We start from the raw sequence: 20186 nt of genomic DNA, 5'->3' as shown, positions 1-20186 counted from the left end.
TACACAATTCTTGATTGCATGTCAAGAGCCTGGATTCAATTAGTCTTCATGTGGAGCGATGGCATATGGTGCATTTGGTGGTTATTCATCAATTGGATGGAGAAGTCTTGAGTAGACGCCTTGTTCTCTTCGACAGGAGTAGGCTATGAGCTAGAACTTGATTTTACCCTATCTTTTCCTAATACAGTATCTAATGTCGCCTGACACCCACCACTGGTGAATCCATCTCTGAGTAGCCCTGGACGAAACGCCACACCAAATTGCTGTACCATGAAGGCTAAAATCATTGTGTTAGAAGAAAGCCAGCATTTGCACTCTTGACTTGCATGAATAATGTGCCATATCAGAATGGAAATTATTCATGTTATTCATTTCATCTCATTAAGTCATCTGATGAAGTTGGGATAAGGAAGAGCATCTGGTTGTAAAAACTCATCATGAAGCTTCATCTCACTTCATATTCAACCCCATAAAGAAAAGGAACATGTTTTGGAGACATCAGTTTCTAGCTATTCAACTGTACATCATTATGAACTTTTATTTAGCACATGACTGAAGTATTCAAAAAATGAAAAAACAGTCAATTTTAAGATTATGAGATGCCACTGGTATTTTCATTGTATCTACAAGTATAAGATGAGTTTGAAATAGGTAGCAATGTAAATTATTAGTGGATATTTTAAACTGTTCAGAAAGTTTTGCTCCTGAATTAGGTTCCTTGTGAAGATGGAAGCCTCATTTACCAAGATGAGGAATTGGGGACATGCAGGGAAATAGAAAATAGTTTTAAGTAAAAGTAAATAACAGTCCTTGAGGTAGACAGGATAGCGATGTGTTATTGTGCTCCATTTTGGTTGTTGGTTAGAAGTGGGGGAGGCAGTTGTACCCCTTTCATCTGACCTCCATGATTCTGGAGATTTTGGATTGTACAGAGTTAATAGGCACACTGATAGTTGTATAATACTTGTGACATTAATACAATGCCTCAACTGGAGCGAACATATGAAGGTAATCCAAAAATGGAGAAAAGTCGCCTAAGTTTAGAAATAACAGTGGAAGAGTTAATGCCCGAAACTTAATATCCTGGTGATGAGGCAGGGGAGTGGTGATGCTCTGGACTTCCATGACAATTTTATTCATCTATTGCTCCTCTGTCATCTTCTTCACATATTTCAGTATTGCCTCCTGGAGAAGGCAATGGTGACAGGTTCCTGTTTAAAACAATACTCTCCCTTCCATCTTGATATTGCTTGTTAACATACTGCTCTTTAAGAAGTGTGACTTCTCCCACAAATGGCCCAGACTTCGTTTGCCTGACATGTTTCCATAGGAGTATTGCTCTTCCCACAGTAGCATATCCATTCCTCTTGACTTCAAGGTGAGATCTACTGCTTCCCACACGACTCTAATATAATTTTCTGCCTGACCATTGCCGTTTGGATCATAGAGTTTTCCTGCTAGTAGCTACACAGATAGTCATGGGGAATGTCTTTAATAATTTGGAACATGAATGCAGTGCCTTGACTGGAGCAAAGATATAAAGGTAATCCATAAATGGAGAAAAGTTGAGTAAGTTTAGAAATAACAGTGGAAGAGGTAATGTATGGCAAGGAAAGGCAAAGGGAATTCTGCAATTTTCAGCAAATAGTATGAGGGCATAATGGTTTCTAAGTTTGGATGGTACAGGTTCCTTGAAATTTATATGGATGGGCTCAAAGGGATGAGTAGCTTTGTCGAGATTACCCTCATGCCTCTTGAGTCTTGGCATAAATTCAGATCAAAATTATAAGCTGATATGTCCTCCTTTACATCTGCCAGTGAATAAGACAATTTCTTCGACTTAGTCAAGTGATTCAGCCTCGTTATACCAAGGTGGCATAAAGCTTCATTTAGGATCCTCAGTTTATCTCAACACTGAGCAGCCAAACACACTCTGGAGATTGCATCTGCAGCTTTGTTATGTTGTCCTCAGTGGCGTATGCTGAGGGCTACCAAGGCTATCAGTGAAGCCTAAACCTCAAATGCGAGCGATGGAAATCTAAAGCACGTTATATAGTAAGCATCTGACACATTGTTCCATTTGCACAACTTGAAAGCAAAGAGAAAACATGTCGCACATATTTCTGAGAACAAGGCTTCGGAGACTGATATTGCAGCCCAGACTCTCGTCCCTTCCCGTCGACTCGCCTCACGCGGCTTGCTGCTGTCTGCCTACAGGCACGGGGACCGGCGGAGGATAGCTGTGCTAGGCTTCGGTCCGTCAGATCGTCACTGCTAAATATCACCATGCGTTACTCATCGTATATACTTCCTACCTCATCCTTCTGCCTTAAATAAGATAGATGACGGAGTGCTGGTATTTCACTCCTGTTTACTTCTACATCCTTGTAGGAAGACACTGGTTTAGGAGTAATATAGTTTTCTTTTTATTGGTAGATCTGCTAAAATGAAACGCAATCTTTCAGGTTTAGTGTTCTCTTTTGTTGGTTGGAATCGAACCCGTGATCATGGGTCGGACACCACCACTGATCTTCCGAGGAAGATAATTAACCATTGAACGATGGACACGACTGCTGTAAAATTCAACATTGTCATTTAACGATTATGATGTTAATAATAATAATAATAATAATAATAATAATAATAATAATAATAATAATAATAATAATAATAATAATAATGGTGCATGGCATCTACATAGGCTTGGTGGTGAGCTAATAAGGATAAAATGAATGGCGAAGGCGCCATAAACACCCAGTTCCCAAGTCAGGGGAATTAACACTATGAGGGGGTTGATTCTGAAAATTGAACCGGGGCCGTCGGACCAAAGACAAAGCATTCTATTCATTTAGCCTCAAAGCTGGACTTCAGTTTGCTAAACCTTAGGCTACCAACTCGATTGATCAGGTGTTGAGTATTGACGGTGGCAGAGGCCAGGGCAATAGCTTGTGAAGCAGCCTTGACAACACAGCGGGCAACTCCGTTGGCTGTTGGCTGCAGCTCAAAATGCTTAAGGCTTGATGTTCCCTAAACCAACTATCGAAAAGGGGTAACCTAAGTCTAGTGGTAGCCCACGTCTTGATACCAGCATACGCCACTGGTTGTCCTGTTCTGTAGACTAATTCATAATCAAAGCATAAACATTCCAGTCTACAGTGCAGTATTTTCTTATTCTTCTAATCACCAAGATGCCTATTATTGAACAAGAAGGCCAATAACATCTGTCTTCTTATGAAGTAATGTCTACATTTTTTTCACATATTCTATGACAGCCTGTGCTTTTTTCTGCATGGATGGGTGTCATTGCTCAGATTCATTGAGTTTGTGAGAGAAGAAAGCAACGGCGATTCATTTTGGGACGGGTTTGGTTCAATGGCGTGTTCTCAAACATAGGTCTGCAGAGTGAATATAGCTTTATCATCTATAGCTGAACTCAGTAGATTTTCCACACCATCTATTGGGGCTTTAAATACTGCAATAGCTTTGCAATTTACAGAACATGACGACTGGAAAAGTTATGTATTTTGTGGGAGAATCTTGGGATGAAGTTGGCAAAAAGAGCGAACATGGCATTGCTCTTCAAAGTCAAGCAGTGCGATAAGTGGGAGATCTGTAAAGGTGTCAATCAATTGGGGTCTGAGCAATTTACATAACTGGATATGTTTTGACTGAATAAACACTCTTCTTCTCATTTAAGGTAAGTTCATATTTTTCAATGGCTTTCAAGAATTTCTTCAGGTTCAAATCTATGTTATTCCTTATTTATGCCACATACAATAACATCGGGAGCCTCCGTGGCTCAGAAAGGCAGCGCGTCAGCCTCTCACCGCTGGATACCGTGGTTCAAATCCCGGTCACTGCATGTGAGATTTGTGCTGGACAAAGTGGAGGCGGGACAGGTTTTTCTCCGGGTACTCCGGTTTTCCCTGTCATCTTTCATTCCAGCAACACTCTCCATTCTCATTTCATAGCATCTATCACTTATTAATATGAATCACTTTGGGAGTGGCGACCCCATCGTAATAACAGCCTATATATGATTCATTCATTACATCCCTGACCCAGTCAAAGACTGGAAAACAGGTTGTAGGTTTTCATTTTCACAATAACATCATATAGGGAGGCAGCATCTCCAGTAAGTCCTTCAATTTTGATGGTTGTATCTATTGCCCTTTGAAAGCAAGATACTTTATTTTTAGGGCCAAATAGAATTTGTTTGTACTGCCAAGTTTACTGCATGTTTCAAAAGCTGTGTAAGGGCGATACTCCTCACAGATGCAGGAGTGATAATAGGCCTTTTTCAATTCAATTCAATTCTCAATATGTGGGAGTGGGTAAGCATCTAACTCGGTATACGGGTATATTGTTCAAGAATAGTTAACTAATATAAGACGCTGGCCACTTCCTGATTGGGTGACTACCTGAGCATGCCATAGAGAAAAGCTTTCTTCTATAACATCCTCATTCAAAAGCTGGAACTTGTTCAATTAATTTGAGATCATTTGCTGTGTGGCATCGAGATTCGATGGTATGGTAATTGGCTTACAGTCTGGAGGTTTAGTTCGGACAAGTCAAACAGGTTTGACCTTAGCTACTGTTAATCCCCAAACATAATCTCTACAGATGGACAGATGCCAAGGATATTATGTCGTAAAATGATGCAAGAGCAAAGGGCTGTCAAAATGTTAAGTTCAACACCTTTATAAGTATGATTTTCAAATTTTTTCTCTACAGAGCAGGCACCTTTTACTGAGGAGCTAAGCTTAAATAAAGCCATGGTGACAGCAAACCACTGGCAGAAATAGATACTTTGAGCTTTTGGAGTGGCTTTTTGAAAATAAAACATGTTGAACTACCAGTATCAACAAAGGCATTGGCATTCATTCCATTCAAACGGATGGGTATTATAGCTTTAGACAAACAATGCAGTGGCGAACCACAATAGATTATGTGGAGCTTGAACATTTTTAAATCTGACACACCTTTGAATAATGACCGACTTTGGAGCAGACATAGCAAGTGGCCTGTTGTGAAAATTATGTTCACAGAAGTAGTATTTATTTCCTGTAGCAGCAATAAACTCACCTGATACTTCACAACCTGCAGAGTGACATGGATGACTATCATAGATTTGGTGAAATGAACTAGAGGAACAGCATTGATTAAGTAGGAACTTGGTATTGAATGAATTTTTCCAGTGCCAACTCTTAAGCCTCCTCGATAGTGAAGTGGACTCTCTAATAACCTCCGATGAATGTTTGAGTCGAGAAGGCCGGCAATATGTGCATTGTGAATACAATCATCTCTGTTCACTTCTGACAATACAGTTTCAAAATTACAATCCTTGCTCAGCTTTAGAGATTCTATACATCTCGACATAGTTTTGCCAGGTAGCTGCTTCCTACTTGCCAATTTATGTAGGGTGAATATCTCAATGACGGGCTTGTAGAGAATACTAAAATGACACTAAAGGCATCATAAGTTGTTTGCTTCACTGATACAGTCATAAATGGTAGGTGAAATTTTTAAAATAAAAAATGCATAATTTGTAAGCGCCACTTATTTGAAATGCCAAACAAAGTTCTTGAAGATGCTTTACCAGTGGTTCCATTCCTTTTAAGCATTAGGTACTCAGTTCTGAGTTAATGCTTAAATGTTATGGACGAAGTAATTTTTCCATTGACTAGCATTCTAGTTTAGTTTAATAAACCAAAGAAAATGAACCTGTAATTTCACCTTTTATATGGTTTTATGAAACATAACACAGCCAACTGGTACATAAACATTTTCATGGCAATACAAACACCTGACTACAAAGTGACAGGGAAATTATACAAAAGAGGCAGAATAAATTTATATCATCGTGACAAGCCAATGGAATTTTTTTCTACCTACCTGTATAAGATAAGTTTGAAAACCGGCAGCAAAGTTAATTATTATTGGACAGTATGAACTGTTGACTGTTTTGTTCCTGAAAAAGGTCCTTTGTGAAAATGAAGGCCTCATATCAAGTGCCTTACTAACATAAGGAATTGGGTACATGTAGGGAAATGATTTATTTATTTATTGGTTATAGAATGTCCCAGTGAGCTAGTGGCTCAAGGAGGGACTGCCCTTTATAATCACAGCTTGGCAGCTTTAAGTTTCATTTAACAGATAAGGCATAGGCCTACATATATAACAAGGAATATTTACAATTATTGATTTACATCAATAATATCATTATTTTACATGGAAAAAGAAGATATTAAAAATAAACTAAACTTAGGTGGAAAAATAGGTACACAGTGGTTATCGATTTATTCTCCAACATACTGTTCGAGGAAGTACCTGCGTACTCCTTTCTTAAATCTGTAAAACTTATTGATTTGTTTTAATTTGGGAGGTCAATTGTTAAAGGCTGTGCTTGCTGAATAAGAAATGCTTTTAACACCATATTTGGTAGTGTTAGTGGAATCTTTGTAAAACTGGTTTGTTGATCTTGTGTTATGGGTGTGAATGTCCTTGCTGTATCGTAGTTCTGTATTAACAGAAATCATATTATTTTTATACCTGAAAAAGCTTAAGAGTATTTAATCTGGCATTGTACTGGTAATATGTTTGTTTCCTGAAAAACTTCCACAGATGGTTTTAGAAAATCATATCCATACATAATTTTTAAAGCTCTCTTTCGGAGTACTTCTAGTCCCTTTATAGCTTCCTGTGTACAATTTCCCCATATTATATTCATGTACATAAGGTGTGTATGTATGAGGGAGGTATATATGTTTCTTAAGTGTTGGTTGTTTATTCTGTAGTCTTTCAATCTTTTTAGTACTCCAATTACACGAATAATTTTTTTCCTTACATTTAAGATATGCTCATTCCAACTTAAGTTATCGTCTAAAGCCAGGCCTAAATATGAAAACTGCTTTACTCTTTCAATGGGCTCATTGCCGATTTTTACTACATTACAGGTATTGATAATTTGTGTTGATTTATGAAATATCATGTATTTTGTTTTTGAGGTGCTTATAACTAGGTTATTGTTCAGCCATGATGTTAGTATGTCCAGATCTTTTTGCATATACTCCATAATCGTTTGTTCACAACTGCTGTCATAAAATATAAATATATCATCTGCAAACAGGAATATCTTACCAGTAAACTCAAGATAACCTATATCATTAATAAATATTAAAAACAGTAATGGTCCCAGCACTGACCCTTGTGGGACACCATGTTTAACATTGTAGATGGGCCCTTTAGTTTCATTGATATTAACATATTGCTTCCTATCAGTTAAGTAATTTTTAAACCACTCAAAGGCTATTCCTCTAATTCCTGCATTTGCTGGTTAACTGTGTCAAATGCCTTTGCAAGGTGATGAAAATTGCAGCTGCTATTTTATTACTATCTAATGCATTCTGTATCAGGGACACTATGTCAAAAGCAACTGAAAGTGTACTATGTTTGGGTAGGAAGCCATACTGAAATTTGAAGAAGAAATGTGTTTTTGTTAGGAAATTCAGGACTTGTTTTTTTATTACTACTTCAAGTACTTTTGCTAGTGAAGATACTATACATAGTGGCCTGTAATTACTGGGGTCACATTGTGTTCCTTGCTTAAGAACTGGTACCACTCTTGCAATTTTACATTTATCTAGTATTACTCCTGTTTGCAATGAAAAATTAATTATTTTGGTGAGCAAGGGGGCCAGATGATAATTATTGTTGTTGTTTAAAGGGATCAAACAAAGTCAAGGGTCTGCAACCATGTTTTATAAAGAGCAAATATGCGATATTGTACACTCTGTGGGCCAAAAGGCAAAGTTGAGTAATTTTTTTGAGTAAGTCTAATTAAAATAACAAGAAAAACAAGTTTTCATAAATTTACTGATAAAAATGTAACTAAGCAAACTATAATATTGTTTGACACACATCTTTAGTAGTAAGATTGTACATAGTTTTTTTTTTTTTTTTTTTTGAGATGACATTTCACCAAAATGGAGGTCGTTAGTACTCCCCAGCATCAAAATTCATTGCAAATGTTCACCTGTTAATGCTGATTTGTGTTGAGATTTTACATATTTCATCTTTGTAAATGTCTTTTCATGGGCACGTACAGAAATCAGTTAGGTTCTTCTCCTGAAATTTGTTTTTTTAGCACATCATGACAGGGTGTAGTGGCATAATGCAGCTAGTCTCTTGAGGAACTGTCTACATGAGTCTGTCATAGGCATGGTAAACTGCAAATAAACCCATTTTCAGTTTGCTTTATGCCATTCTGACACAGATAGGTCTTATGGTGATGATGGGACAGAGAATGACTAGAGTGAGAAAGCAATAACCATAGCCATAATTGAGGTACAGCCCCAAAATTTTCTAGTGTGAAAATGGAAAACTGCAGAAAACCATCATCAGATCTGCAGACAGTGGGTTCGAACCCACTATCTCCTAAATGCAAGCTGACAGCTACATGACTCAAACCACCCAGCCACTGGCTTGGTGCAGATTAATCACTTCCAATTGAAGGTTAGGTGGAAGTTCCTCAATTGTACAGTCAAATGAATTTTAAAATATGGAAAGGTCCTCTGCAATAGCATTAAGATCCAAAACATTTTTGCTGGAACTCTTGTCTGAGCTCAGAAAATATATGGCCTGCAAATGTGTGTGGGAGTGGAGACGTCATTTCTTCTTTAAATTTTGGACAGCATAGGAAACGCATAAACATGTTCACATGAATTATGACTCAATCAAGGATAAATGTATTCATAATGACTTTACTGTAGTAAATGTCGCATATTAGCACTGTTGTGCCCAGTAGTTTCAAGTTGAATCCATTATGAAACCCTATGACATCAGCAGAAAAAGCAAAATTCGAAAGCAATTCAGCAATTCAGTTTCTGGTAATAGTGGTTGAGGGTAGGTTTTCCTCAGTGAGAAAAACTTCATTCTCTGTTCTGCATTTGGAAAATGTTAATAAAACCTCTACCACTGCTGATCCATCAAAATGTTTTATGGTACGGCCAGTCAGGATATTCTGCTTCACTTCTGACAAACTCACGGTACTAATGATGATTTAGTCCTCAAGAATGAATGGAGTTCACCATTGACACAACTCGTTCAAAAACACATGATACATTCAGATATTTCCCACAGATTTCCTGATGGTAAATAATACAGTGAACAACTACAGGCCTTGAACACCTTGCATTTTCATTTCCACCTAAGCCTTTGCCTGTTCCACACATATTTTTACCATCACCAGTTGTGATACATTTTAGCTGATTCCCTTTCAGATTGTACTTCGTTAGCATTTTCTCAACTTCCTTGAAAACGTTTTCAATTGCAGTTATTCCACGCAGATTATACATAACAGTTAATTCTTCAGTCACTTTGAAGTCAGCATTGACTCCTCGAATAAACAGTAGCAGCTTAGCAGTATTGGTTACCAATACTGTCTGTTACTAATAATGTCTGTTGGCTCATCAAGAACCAAGGAATACCAATCAAAATCATGTGCCTTGTAAATCAATTGGTTACTGATGTTGTTCCCAATGTCCTCAACATTTTAAGTAAGTTTTGCTCAGAAAAGGTGATAGTATTATTTAAAAAATTTGTACACAATACATATCGAAAATTGTTGGAATATTTCAATATAGCTTCATATTTAAATATTTCTTCAGCTGCTAAAATAAACATGACTTAATTAACTCGCCATCAGTAAACAGTTTTCCTTCCTTGACTAACAAATGAGCTACTCAACTTACTTTAACTACAACCTCATTTTGACTTTTCATTTTTGTGAAGAAACTGTGCTATAATGAAATACTTCTTTTTAAAATTTCTAATTTTTCTGATCGTTCTTCGCTGTGAGTTGGGAACATTGGGATAAATGCTTGGTCTAATTACTAACTTAATAGGTTTTAATTCATTTTATGATTTGAAAATTAATCTATTTTTAAAATTTTTACTAAATTGCATAGTAAGTGTTACGTGAACAGTTTAGACACAAAAGAAACATTTTGATGATTTAAAGATTTATCTATAATTTGTTTTGTTGATGACTGTGTTGTACAAATGTATCAAGTCCAAGGATTTTGGCTGATGGTTTTGCACCACTGAAGAAGAGAGCAGTAGCTCTTGAAACATGTACGGTAGAAAATTATAATAAAGTGTAAGGTATTGACAAGGCAGAAAAGTGTTTCATACAAATTGAATGTAAGTCAATACGGTAATCAATTTGAATGCTTGGTCTCATAATGCTAATGTATACCGGTATTGCATTTTTTTAGTACAGCTATAGTATCATTGCTGAATAAACACAATGTTCTGCTATCTAATTTAGTAACAAAATTCTCACTCCACTCTGTCTTAAAAGCACGACGCTCGAAGTCCACCTCTCTCTTCTTTTGTAGTTTTGACAGTGACATGATGAATATGCACTGGTATTAATATATTGTAGAACAGCAACACACATAGTACCGGTAACACTGCCTAATTATAACTGCATGTCATCACAGTAAAAGCCATGAAACAACGTGCGAATGGGAAGATATAGGAGCTCCACCCACAGTCCTTCTCACAGCTCCGCAAGTTAAAGACAGCCATTAGACAATATGTATTAGAAAACATAGAAATATTCTGTAGCACCATACATGGTCTTTCTTGCAACTCCTCAACTCAAAGCCTGCTGTAATGTATGTGGAACCAGCCACAGACAATACATATTGAAAAATCTGGGAATGTTTCATAGTGCTACACACTTCCTCACAACTCCTCAATTCAAAGCTGGCCCATTAGACCATGGAACTAACTGTACACAATATGTATTGAAACATGTAGGAAAGTTCCAATACAGCTCCATAGGTGTTCATTTCATATTTGTTTTGTGTTCAATGAAATATAATCGCACTTTACAATTTTTAAGTACATGCAAATTTACTATAATGTATATAAGAACATTTTTATTATTTTTCCACCTAAATATTTTCTTATATACATTATAGGCCCTTATGATACTTTCAATATGGACCAAAATGATTTTCATTACTTGTAATGGAAATGTACTGTAAAATACTTTTCTTAGCTTGCGGGTCATAAAAAAGTGGCAGGCCAGATCTGAACCACGGGCTGTACTTTGCTGCCTCCTTATAAATCATCAGCCTCACATGCAGGAAAATAAAAGAAACAGAGTGGGGTTAAGAATGAAGTTGGTTTATGGTGTGAATTAATCATCTAAGGAACAGAGGATGTAACATCTTCAAGTTGCTGAAAGTAAGTAAAAGACACCTGTATTTGAAGGTTAAACTGTGGAATATGGAGGATATGATTGTGTGAATTACAGAAAAGATGATATCTACATCTATCTATCTATCTATCTATCTATCTATCTATCTATCTATCTATCTATCTATCTATATGTTATTACAGGAAAAATGTTAATTTAGAAATACAGTGAAATTAGGTGTTTGTTCAATCAGTCAGTCACTACTGATCTACATTTAGGGCAGTCGACCAGGTGGCAGATTCCCTCTGTTGTTTTCCTAGCATTTTCTAAAATGATAGAAAAGAAATGGGAAATTTATTAAACATCTCCCTTGGTAATTTATTACAATCCCCAACTCCCCTTCCTACAAATGAATATTTGTCCCAATTTTTCCTCTTGAATTCAAGCCTAAATTTCATATTATGATTTTTCCTACTTTTAAAGATACTGCTAAATCTTATTCGTCTACTGATGTTATTCCACGCCATCTCTCCACTGACAGCTCGGAACATACTGCATAGTCAAGTAGCTTCCCTCCTTTCTCCCAAGTCCTCCCAGCCCAAACTTTGCAACACTGCAACGCTACTCTTTTGACGGAAAACACCCAGAACAAATCGAGCTGCTTTTCTTAGGATTTTTTCCAGTTCTTGAATCAAGTAATCCTTGTGAGGTTCCCATACACTGGAACCATACTCTAGTTTGGGTCTTACCAGAGACTTATAGGCCCTCTCCATTACATCCTTACTACAACCACTAAATACCTTCATAACCATGAGCAGATATCTGTACCCTTTATTTACTATCAAATATATGTGATTTCCCCATTGAAGATCTTCCCTTATATTAACTCCTAGGTACTTACAATGATCCCCAAAAGGAACTTTCACCCCATCAATGCAGTAATTAAAACATAGAGAAATTTTCCTATTTGTGAAACTCATAACCTGACTTTTAACCCCATTTATCATATTATCATTGCCTATTATCCATCTTACAACATTATCGAGTTCATTTTGCAGTTGCTCACAATCTTGTAACTTATTTATTCCCCTGTACATAAAAACATCATCTGCAAAAAGCCTTATCTCTGATTCCATTTCTTTACTCACATAATTTATATAAATAAGAAAACATGAAGTTCCAATAATACTGCCTTGAGGAATTCCCCTCTTAATTATTACAGGGCCAGATAAAAGATCCACCTACTCTAAGTCTCTCAGTTCTTTTTTCTAGAAATATAGCAACCAATTCAGTCACTCTTTTGTCTAGTCCAATTGCACTCATTTTTGCCAGTAGTCTCCCATTATCTACCCTATCAAATGCCTTTGATAGTTAGATTGTGATACAGTCCATTTGACTTCCTTAATCCAGAATATCTGCTATATCTTGCTGGAATCCTATAAGTTGAGCTTCAGTGGAATAAGCTTTCCAAAACCTGAAGTGTCTTCTACCAAACAAGTCATTAATTTTGCAATCATGTCTAATATAATCAGAAAGAATGTTCTCCCAAAGCTTACATACAATGCATGTCAAACTGACTGGTCTGTAATTTTCAGCTTTACATAGGGGCTACTATAGCAACTCTCCATTCATTTGGTACAGCTCCTTCATGCAAACAATAATCAAATAAGTACCAGTATTTCAGATATGGTAATATATCCCAACCCATTGTCTTTATTATATTCCATGAAACCTTGTTAGTTCCAGGTGCTTTTCTAGTTTTCAAATTTTGTAACCTACTGTTAATGTCGTTGATATCATAGGTAAAGCTTAATACTTCTTTAGTGTTAGTCACCTCCTCTATCTGGACATTATCCTTGTAACCAAACATCTTTACATACTGCTGACTGAATACTTCTCATTTTTTAAAGATCTTTGCATACACACTCCCCTTGTTTATTAATGATTCTCGGAATGTCCTTCTTGGAACCTGTTTCTGCCTTAAAGTACCTATACATACCTTTCCATTTTTTACTAGAATTTGTATGACTGCCAATTATGTTTGCCATCAAGTTATCCTTAGCTGACTTTTTTTTTTGCTAGTTGCTTTACATCGCACCGACACAGATAGGTCTTATGGTGATGATGGGATAGGAAAGGCCTAGGAGTTGGAAAGAAGTGGCTGTGGACTTAATTAAGGTACAGCCCCAGCATTTGCCTGGTATGAAATTGGGAACCCACAGAAAACCATCTTCAGAGCTGCCGACAGTGGGATTTGAACCCATTATCTCCCGGATGCAAGCTCACAGCCGCACACTGCTAACCACATGGCCAACTTGCCCAGTAGTAGCTGACTTCTTCGCTAGAGTCAATTTCCTAGTAAGTTCCTTCAATTTCTCCTTACTTTCACAGCCATTTTCTAACTCTATTTATTTCCAACCTGCCCCTCCTTCTTGGTCTCTTTATTCTCTGTTATAATATAGTGGATTTTTACCTCTCCTTACCACCATTAAAGGTACAAACCTGTTTTCACATTCCTCAAGAATTGCTTTAAACCCACCCCAGAATCCGTTTACATTTTTATTTACCATTTTCCACCATCATAGTTACCTTTTTAAAACTCCCTCATGCCTGTTTTATCAGCCATACAGCCTTTCTATCACATTTATTTTTGACTACGACAAAAACAGCTTCGTGATCACTTATACCATCTATTACTTCGGTTTTTCTATAGAGCTCATCTGATTTTACCAGCACCACGTCCAGAATATTCTTCCCTCTAGTTGGTTCCATCACTTTCTGAATCAGCTGCCCTTCCCATATTAAGTTATTAGCCATTTGTTGGTCATACTTCCTTTTGTTCACATTACCTTCCCAATTGACGTTTGGTAAATTGAGATCACCCACTACTATCACGTTCCTTTTCTTAGTTTCCCATATAGCTGATTATCGGAACAAGTGTTTATGAATCAGTGTCAGTGCTATCCTTTCATGATCTGTACACTCTAAAGACATCAAGTTGCCTATTATCTTTAGATATAATCCTTACACCTAGAATTTCATGTTTGTCATCTTTAACTTCTCTTTTGGCTTACAAATTTTTCTATCACCAGAATGAATACTCCCTCTCCTACCATTTTTATCTGACCTCTACGATACAGACTTCAGTTCCATGAGAATATTTCTGCATCCATTATATCATTTCTCAGCCATGATTCAACTCCTATTACAATATCTTATAAGTATACAAATATCTATTAAATTACTTAATTCTATTCTTTTCTTTACAACACTTCTACAGTTCAATACTAACATTTTTATGTCATTCCTACTTGACTTCCATATCCATGTACCTCAATCACCACTCCCTAGACAACCACGTCCCTGAATGTACCCCCCTATAACCCTTCTAAAGAAATTCTTTAACTTATATGTACCACTGTGGTTTAAGTGAAGGCCATCTGAGCACAGATCCCTATCTCCTACCTAACCATTTGGATCTAGAAATCTCACTCCCATTTTCCCACATACACACTCCATAGTCTCATTTAAATCCCCAACTACCTTCCAGTCAGTATCCCTCCTACACACTATTCCACCGACAACAACCTCTGCTTACATAAACTTCACCCGTGCTGCATTTACCAGATCTCATACATCCCCAACGATTTTGGTACTTATACCTGCTTGCCCTACAATGTTGGTGCCAATGCGAAACACTACCACCTTCTCCTTTTTCTCCTCCCTCTTCTACTTTCCTCAACATCTGCCTTAACCTAGTTCCTGGTTAACACTTTACTCTTCCAGGGAGAAAGTTTTAAAGTACCAGTAAGAAATAAATAAATTGAAAAATAAGTAATTGATTGTAACTTAAATACAGAAGGACTAGTAGTACTCTGCATATGTGAATTTTATTTTGCATTTGTCCAATTCAAGTATTCATATCATGTACATTCAGAAGAGTATGGATGTAAAGTAGCTGAAAAGAAATTAATGTATGGTATTTTGTAAGTTCACCATAGGCACACTTTTCTCATAAACCAGTGAACCTATACATATAATGTTTGTTGTGGGTGCCTACAGTGTTTGTAACTACTTGTGAGGTGAATTATATTTTGTTAATAATTGAAATTAAGTTTGATAAAATATTAAAAGTAAGCAACATAAAATATCACACGGTCATTTATTTCTTAAGCAGGAAGGCTAATATTGACACTTTCTTCAGTATTTATTGTGATTTGGCTTAAAAATTCTTTTTAATGAAAACTTTTGATAAGAGACTTATACAATACCATATACATGTTTTTTTTAGTTATTGTATATTCCACACTTCTCTGAATGTATGTAATTTTGATAATAAATGTTTTCATGAGCAGAAATTATTTTTCTTTTGTAAACATTTCTAAAACTTAATCTTGTATCAGCAGAACTTCCGAAAATTACATTTAAAATAAGCACTAGTAGTGTTTCAATGTAATCATGTTCTTTTAGAAATCTGTTATATGGTTCATAACAGTATCACAAATGTGTTGTAAGTCTTCTATACCTGATAAGAAAAATTGCCAAGAAAGGAAATATCAACCCTTTAATCTGTAAGACTTACGAGATCTATGTTTTGCAGTGAGGAGTAATTTCTGGGAGTGATATGTCACTGACATAATCAATTGATGAGATAAATATTCATAATATTTTGAGCATTTAATCAATCAATACCAATTACAACTTATAGTATTCATATAATTACTTGTTAGGAACATAGTATATTCCCTAAATTACAAATATATTTCAAAGTCCCTATAGTATAATGCTTCACTAAGAGCCATCATTAACAAAGGAGGAACAGAACACAAGAATACACAGTTTACACTTCACCTCATATTCAGGAAGTACACGTGTAATAATGTTAACAATAAGTCTCAAACAAATACATATTTCATAAACTTTGTAAAAATTCTGTATGAATTACTTTTCCCCTTCAGACCATAGAAACATACAGAAGAACACATATCTGCGAATATATTTTGGTTCACAAACAGGTAATTATTTTTTATCCAAGAGAATCTGTTACATAAAGATATGCTTTCAAATAACAACTCATATTATATACTGTAAAACACAAAATTACGGTATACTTAAACTTAAGGTCAGGGAACATATCAATGCATATGGTATCTGTTCAATAAATAATAAATCTTTCCTTTGTAATCCAGATCACCAGAAGTTTATTATCTATTACCGGTACATAGAAAATTATACAAACATTCTTTAGGAACTACTGAGATGATGACAAGGAATATAGAAAGGAATGTACATGATTACCATATTTGTGAAATTTGTAATGGTTTTCATAGGAATTTATGTTACATTCACTCAAAGTCTGAAACTACTTCCTCATGGGAAAAGTTTCTTTCTAAACAAAAGACCAATAAATTATTTTTTACAATTTGATTTACACTGCATTGACACAGGTAGGTCTTATGGTGAAAATGGGGCAGGAAAGGGCTAAGAATGGGATTGAAATGACCATGGCCTTAATTATGGTACAACCCCGGCATTTGCCTTTGGTGAAAATGGTAACCTACGGGAAATGATCTTCAGGGCTGCGGACAGTGGGGTTCGAAGTCAAATATCAGCAGCTGTTGACACATTGCCATGATGCATCTATTTTACCAACCATGATGCTTCTAGGAGGTAAATTTGTAATTCACATAGGCAAAAACTCAGCCTTTATTCACGGTTGTTTAAGCCTAGATATTGCAACTACTTTGTTGTAAAACAATTGTTAATATTTTGACTGAGGTAAATTATTAAGATGATTAGTAGGAGTAAATTATAATTCATGGTTTTCTCTTTATACATATGATACCAAATGAGGAGCGTAATTTCAAAACACATTAAATTAACTCGATGACACAATACACTTTGATGTGGTTTATTGACAATTACGATGTACTCTTTAATGCTGTTCGAATATACTGCTGAAAAACACGATTTGGATCACATCGTATTATATACAGCAAGGTGAATGGTTCAAAACATATTATATTCACTTAATATGATTTGAAATGACGCTTCTCACATCCTTAAGATTTTATCTACAAGCTAGTGATCCAGAATACTAAATTTATGTAAGCATTACTTAAAAATGCAGATTTCCTTGAAAAACAAAGACTGCTTTGATTTGGTATTAATTTTCCTTCTCAGTCAAATTTAGCCTTTATTCTAATTCACCACAGATGAAAACAGCATTGCTCATTTCAGGATTTTCATATGAAGGAAATTTTCCAGTAAGCATACATATATAAATAGTTTGAAAATATATTTTTTCAAATAGTTTAACAAATATCCATAAAGTAGCTTAATTTTCAAATAGACAATCTGTCATCAGTGTTATGTATCCTCTAAGAGCTCACATCTGGTTTAAATCTGACATCCCTTTCATATTCATGGATGTGGGTAAGTTATGTTTGTATTTAAGAAATACGTTTTACAGATATAATTTTTCAAGAAGTCAATAGAAACATAGTCTATCCTGATCTTAACCTATAACTGGATTACTTTATTCAAAATAATATTTATATCAAAGCAAGTAGAAGCAGAAGCAGAAGCATCAGCAGCAGCAGCTACCAAGTAAAGAGGTTCAGGTACGAGGTGGTATTAGTGATATACCGTACATGTTGTTAAATTGCAGGCAGGAGTAATGAAGATGAACCTTCGAAGTTGCTTGAAAGTTAAGGGGGATAAAGCACCGCTATTGAAAGGCCATTGATCTAACATCAAATTATTTCAGGCTCAATTTTGTTGCATCATTTCAGCTTTATCAGTACAGTGAGAACTTTGCTCCAGAAGAAAACCTCAATTCAATGAAACAGAAACTTATGAGAATCCACGAAAATCTATAGGTGCCTATATCTTTGATAGCATTCTTCTTTTACTGCACACAAGATTTTGAAGGATTCAATGATGATAGTATATTGAAGAGAAGGAGATGACATGATTGTTGTCACAATGCAGCTAGCAGTGTGGGAGCTGGAGAATACTACTAATGTCACTTCTGTAATATCTTCATGAGGTGTTGCTTGAAAGTATTTATCTTGATAAAAAAAAAAACAAATGTGCCAGTAACCAACTACGATCTTGAATTATGGCCAGGATACGTGATCTCAATCCGACAACATGAAGACAATATTGTATTGTGTACCTAGATTAATCACAAGATGATGAATCAAGATAACCTCGCGATGTTTTGGAGAGTATTGCTGAAAAGCATCTGGCTCATTTTCAGGACTTATATCAGAAGTGCACTGTGAGAACAACCCTACTGACTGACTATAATAACAACAATGTTGATTTCACCATCACTCCTATAAGCGCACTATCTAGAGATGGAAAGGATTTAAAATAAAAAGCTTACTTCAAATCTCTGTATGGCCTTCAAATCAAGAATCCCAAAGAGCCAATGCTTGTACCTCTACCCTGCATTGTCAGTGTCATTGGAGCTTCTCCATACCAGTTTACCTGGTACCTGAGCTGTGTTGTATGACTGGCAGCACAGATGAAGTACAAATTATATGTGTGCTTAATTCTACCTCATGAGGAAGCCAATTGAACAACAATGATCTCAAAAAGGACTGCATTGCAGCCCACATGTTTCAAAGGAGGCTCTCTTGCACAGGCAAGGTTGCTAGTCAGCTGAAGCAGTGGAGCTTCCCTCTCAGCTAAGCCTTGATTTCACTCAAATGCATTGTTTTCCCCCATGAGTTATTTGTCAATGTGCAAAATGATCTATCTTTTCATTCATCAGGTGTCATTAGGGCTTCTCCATACCAATGCATCTGGTGCTTAAGCTGTGTCGTTTGACTGGCAGCACTCATGAAGTACAAATGATATGTGCGCTAAATTACACATCATGAGGGACTTGATTGAACAAACGAGATAATCTAAATAAAATAAAAAAAAGAAGAAAACCGGCCACATTGCTGCCCTGAACAATTTTCCAAAGAGGCCCTCTGGCACAGAGAAGGTAGCTAGTGATGTGAAACACTGGTACTTTGCGGAGTACTTGTACTGACAAGGGAAATGTTTGTGATAGATAGCCGTTGAGAGATATACAGGTGGTACAGTTGGTGAGATAGGCAGCAAAGAACCAGATGCAGGATGCTGGGAGGGTGAAGTAGTGGAGCTTGAAATTAGGGAGGGGTGCCATACGAAGTTGGAAAGACAAGGAAGAAATCTACATTTTGATGAGGGTAGTAATTGAAAGGAATTCAGATGGGGTAAAACCAACAGATGAGGATTTTATTGAGGATTTTGGCAAGGATTGTGATAAGGCAGACGGTATGTTATGAATTAGGGTGTGAGGGCTCTTTTGTGGATTTAAGGAAAAGGAGCATTATGGATCTCCAGCAAGGAGGCAGGAGAGACACCTGAAATAAGGATGAATATATACAGGAATGCCAGGAGTGTAAAAAGTTCAATTAGGGCCTGAAGGATTTGATAGTACCGGATTTGGTCGGAACCAGGAGCAGTGGCTAAGGTGTGAGCTAGTGTGCTGGTAATTTTGGTAGTGGTTGTAGGGGTGTTGAGAATGTGGGATATGAGTAGGGGCAGGTTGAAGGTATGGGAAGAAAGGATATTTTGGTAAACAGTGTTATTGGAAGGGGAGGAGTGAAGCACATACAGAAGTGGAAGGAGAATATCTCCAACTTTTCCTGGTTTATGATGGAGATGGTCCATTGAGGATAACAGGGCAGGAATGGGTGCTGTGTTTTCCGAGGAAGAAGGAGAGCTTGCACCTGAATTGGAAAGGTGAGCCATGTAGGGAATTGTGGGTTGTTTATCTTTTCGACTACATTAGCTGCCAGCAAGCTTTCAGGTAGTTGGAAACAGTTCGCATGATCTGACATTGGAGACGAGTGAATTTGGGGTCACGTGTTGGAAGCACTCGGACAGGTAAGACTGGGAGGGTTTCTGGAGGTGAAGGAACTTCGGTGGA

The sequence above is a fragment of the Anabrus simplex genome, chromosome 2 (assembly GCF_040414725.1).
Source record: "Anabrus simplex isolate iqAnaSimp1 chromosome 2, ASM4041472v1, whole genome shotgun sequence".
Classification (NCBI taxonomy): Eukaryota; Metazoa; Arthropoda; class Insecta; order Orthoptera; family Tettigoniidae; genus Anabrus; species Anabrus simplex.
The sequence above is the reverse complement of the archived record's forward strand: the minus strand, read 5'-3'. Positions refer to the sequence as shown.